The sequence below is a fragment of the Amblyomma americanum genome, chromosome 11 (assembly GCF_052857255.1).
Source record: "Amblyomma americanum isolate KBUSLIRL-KWMA chromosome 11, ASM5285725v1, whole genome shotgun sequence".
Classification (NCBI taxonomy): domain Eukaryota; kingdom Metazoa; phylum Arthropoda; class Arachnida; order Ixodida; family Ixodidae; genus Amblyomma; species Amblyomma americanum.
The window spans coordinates 70,332,701-70,337,335 of NC_135507.1; the positions used below are offsets into that span (position 1 = coordinate 70,332,701).

Genomic DNA, 4,635 nt, shown 5'->3' on the forward strand with positions numbered 1-4,635 from the left:
CATCAGTGCGCAAGGCATGTGTAGGCCTGCGGATTGTGTATACATACTAGCCTGCATAGATTGAAAAAAGTTTGCAGCGCTTCAAAAACGCGATCAGCGAGCGAAAGCGCCGACGCGCCGCATTATTTCACATGCTAGCGGCCATTCCACCTCCTGAGGACCGGTAGGGTCGCAGCGCCACGATCGCGCTGCGAAGGCAGAAAGGAATACCCGCAGTGCGCAGGCCGTGCAAAGTGTGTGCCGCCGCCACTACTCGAGCCCGGCCGTCAGTGTGCGTGCGTGGTTCGCTTTCTCGACGTTAGAGGTAGCGGCTATCTCTGCTCGACAGAAAACGGGTTCATATAAACGTGGTCAGGTCGGGCTGGGCCTGCCCGACATCTCGCGCCCCGACTCTACCCGCAATGTCGGGCTCCGGTAAGCAAGGCTAGAGATAGGCTGTCAGAAATGCGGTCCGACCTGCTTTGTCGATGACCGCGTGACGTAGAGTAGCGGGAAGCGAAGCTCTCTGTTTGCGCCGCCGCCGGTTCCAGTCCCGCTCGTTGCCGTGAGCCCACGGTCAGCCTATTTTTTTTACTTCCTGCGAATTCCTTTTTTACTCTCACTCCTTTGCCGAGGCTTCGGCTTCATTCACCGGGCGCCGGGCTTTTGAGAAATTATACTTTCCTTTCAATGCGGTTACGCATTGCAGGCAAACCTATGCTTAAGTTGCGGGAGATGCGCTCTGAACCTGTACTCTTCTGATTTCCCGCCGGCAGGTAATGCATAAGACAGAAAGGGACGGCATCGCAGATGAAGGACACTTATTAGTGGTACTCAGATATCCTTTTGGTGAGAAAGGCAAAGTGCGTCAATTCGCCACCTATGCCCTATCGGTCGCTATCCACGACAGTCGTGTGTGCGCACTCTGTCGCGTGATGATTCATTAGTTTAGCATTAAGTGTCGTATTCTCGTCAGTTGGGTAAGACTAGGTCCGTAAAAAGTAATGCATTCAGATCCATATTGTCGAATCCAAATCACCTTTAGAAAGGGAGCCTCTACCTTCTGCAGGAATGTGCGTTGCACACGTATTTTACCAGCCACATGGCGGAGGGGAAAAGGAAAATATAAATTCTGTAGTTTTCCGTTCCTAAGCTGCACGCGAGATATGAGAGGCGCCGTAGTGGATATCACCGGTTAAATTTCATCAACATGGCCGCAGTGACGGCCTGGTCATTTTATTATCTGTTTCGTATGTGGGTGGTGCTGAGTTCGATACCCTGGGCCGCCGAGTACCCAGCATTTATTCAGTGGGTACAAGATTTATCGTAGTCTGGTGCTCGTGTTTCCTTGGGTGAAAAGCTTGGTAAATGGGTCTATGGCCCCACCTTGCATAGTCAAATAATACCTTGTGCCGTAGCGCAATTTGGATTATCTCCCCTTTCGACATAAAAAACAAACTGACCATATGGCGATCTTCAACGTGGGCTGACATCGCACAGCACACGGACGTCTTTGCGTTTACGACTCCATAGAACATCGACCGGAATGGTGGCCGTGTTCTGCAGCTCAGTAGCTGCGTGCTCTAACGACTGAGCCCCAACGCGGTGGTTCGTGGTAGCAAACGGGGCATCAAGACCCTTCAAAAGAGCAGCGTATCCACTACAGACAAACTGGCGGCAAGGCGGATTGTATTCCTCTCATTGGCTTTCATATGACAGAGCGAGCGTGTGCGTTCCCCTCGCTTTTGTTTTGGGCGTAGCAGTTTCTTGCTTGTCCGATAGGTGACCGATAAGCATTCTCCGAGCCTCACGAGGCGTCCGCTTTTGAAGTGCGGCCTGCGATTCCTAGAATCAGGCATCCACTTTATCTGTAACACACCCTCTCCTTTAAGATACGATACGTCGCAACACTAATGCTCTCACCACCGAACGATCTTTCATTACTAGCAGAGTAGTGTCGGCGATGGAATCCAGCCGAGAAGTCTCATCACCTCCAGGGCTTGATCTGAGAATGTTCTTTGGACGTTCGTGCGATCCCGAGATATCGGAACCGGTGACAGGTGCGGTGCAAGGAGAGGTACCGGCTTGGCTGCAAGGTAGGCTTGTGCGAAATGGCCCAGGATTGTCCTCAGTCGGTCCCGACCACTACAACCACGTGTTTGACGGTCTTGCTCTTGTTAGACAATTCAGGATCGAAAATGGTCAAGTTTCGTACCAGAATCGCTTTCTTCAGAGCCAGACATACGTCCGCAATCGGAGAGCTAACAGGATCGTCGTCTCCGAATTCGGAACCATTGCGCATCCAGACCCTTGTGCCACCGTATTCGAGCGGCTGGCAACGTTTTTCTCCCCGGAGCTAACGGACAACGCCCTCGTTAACGTGATGCCCATTGGAGACGAGGTTTACGCAATGACAGAGACGCCGTATATGTACCAAGTAGATCCCACTACGCTGGAGACTCTAGAGAGGAAGAATTTGAGAGACCTGGTGGCCGTGCACACCGCCACCGCGCACCCACATCTGGACCCGGTTGACGGCGCCACGTACAACATTGGCACGCAGATGGAAGCACGCCCTTGTTTCGTGCTGATTCACTGTCCCCCTGGCAGGGACAACGGGGAGAGCTCGGTGGACGGCATGAGAGCGGTGGGAAAGATACCGCTCGGGTCACGCATGTCAGTGCCCTACATCCACAGCTTCGCGATGACAGAGAAATGGGTAGTGGTGCTAGAGCAGTCCCTGGTTCTCAGCGTACCGGTCATGCTTCGATCCAGGCTTCTAGGTTACACAGCGTTCATGCATGCTCTGAACTTCGATTCAAACAGAAATGTCCAATTTCACGTGATGAACAAAAACACCGGCGAACTTCACCCCGCCGTGTTCGAGGCCTCTCCATTTTTCACCTTCCACCACATCAACGCCTTCGAACGGGACGACGACCTTGTTGTAGATTTAATCTGCTTCTTCGATGACAGCATCATCAGGAGCCTGGATTTTACGGAAAAAAATCCTGTACCTTGGAAATTTGGCTTCATGCGACGCTTCGTATTGCCTCTGAATCGAGTACAGGGTGAGCGGGTCTACTTAGAACCGCAAGAATTGGCGAATGGCAAGCTTCGAAGTGAGCTCCCACGTGTCAACCAAAGTCGCAATGGGAGAGAGTACCGGTTCTGCTACAACATAAGCCATGTGGATGGAGAGGAGCACAGGCCTTTTCTTTCCAAGCTGGACGTCTGCACTGGCGACTGGCTCCGCTGGGAGAAGGAAGGGTGGTATCCCTCAGAACCCGTCTTCGTTTCTCGTCCAGGGGCCCTTGATGAAGACGACGGCGTCATCCTCAGCTCTCTGGTTTGTGTGGAGGACGAAAGAAAGTTGACTCTAGCGGTCATAGACGGGAAAAGTTTCGAAGAGTTAGCCCTGGCCAAGTTTGATCTCCCGTCTTCTATCCCAGGCGACTTTCATGGCTGGTTTCTTCAGAAGCAAACAGTCCAAGTATAAAAAGATGTTTAATTATGCGGCATGTTTTCTATACTTGTTTTCTGACCTGTAACGGCTGCGATTATAAGCATCAAGACCTCATTGTTCTTGTACCAAAGATTTTTCGATATGAATTACGCGATGCTGTGGAACTGAATTAGTAAATCCGAACATGGATTGCTGCGTTTGCCGACGTGGTCAATAAATGACATTTTATCTCTTGTGAGCCTGTTTCACTTGCAGAATTTTGAACAGTAACGTATCTGCGATCTTCTAGATTATTCCCATGGTAGGATCAACTCCTCGCAACGTCCTACTAGTTGTAAAATAACCGAAGTGAACACCGGCGGCAGGCCTTTCTTACAGGCACGATTCCTGCAGTGGATTTTCATTGTCTTCTTCAGACAATTTTGAAGTAGCTCTCGAAAATATCGCCAATAAGTAAACATTAGATGAGGTACTTTCCCAATTGTTCTACAAGAGCCAGACTTAAAAAACAGTAGTTGTAAAGCAGCGACTTTTACAACTGGTGGCCGAAATTTCTGGAGCGCTCCACAACTGCGTCCCTAATGGATTGAGCCGCTTTGGGACGTTAAACCCCTAAAAAGCAAATCTTGCAACGATTAACATTTGTCCGTGGCATGAGAAGGCTTTCTTTTGCTGTCGGCAAGCTGCTTTGATGCTCAGCGCCGATGCTCACATTCTGGTGCTAACTTAGAGAATAAAACGATATACAGCACTCCAGAACGAATTAGCTACAGAGGTAGCGCAGCTGTTCATCATCTGCGTCTTTCTTTGTTCTAATGTAACTCTCGCAGGAGCAACTCTGTTATGCATCCTATAGAGCTGCAATATTTCAATAATGTGTTGTTGCTACAGCACATATGCCTCAGCGCTAGTTCACTCGATCGTTAGCGGCCATAAGTGCGGAAACCTTGGTCAGTTGAGAAATATGTGGACAGCCTTGAAACTTGGACGGAACGGCGCCTTGGCGAAGGCGCGGATATGATGAAGGAGCAGTGCCTTTTCCCCTTGAGGCACGGTATCTCCTTTCGTTTCTCCTCTGGGGCTGAAAGGTTCCACGCCTACCTGAAGATAAGGATCGTCCACTCTTTAGTAGTAGATCTCTCTCTTATGTACCATCAATGCTAACACATTAAAGGGGCTGTGAAGGCGGC

General features: G+C 50.3%; 1 pseudogene; it reads left to right on the forward strand.

Annotated features, from left to right (window-relative positions):
• The first annotated feature begins 1,618 nt into the window (after positions 1–1,618).
• LOC144110201 (beta,beta-carotene 15,15'-dioxygenase pseudogene) lies at positions 1,619–3,680 on the forward strand (annotated as a pseudogene).
• Positions 3,681–4,635: the final 955 nt, after the last annotated feature.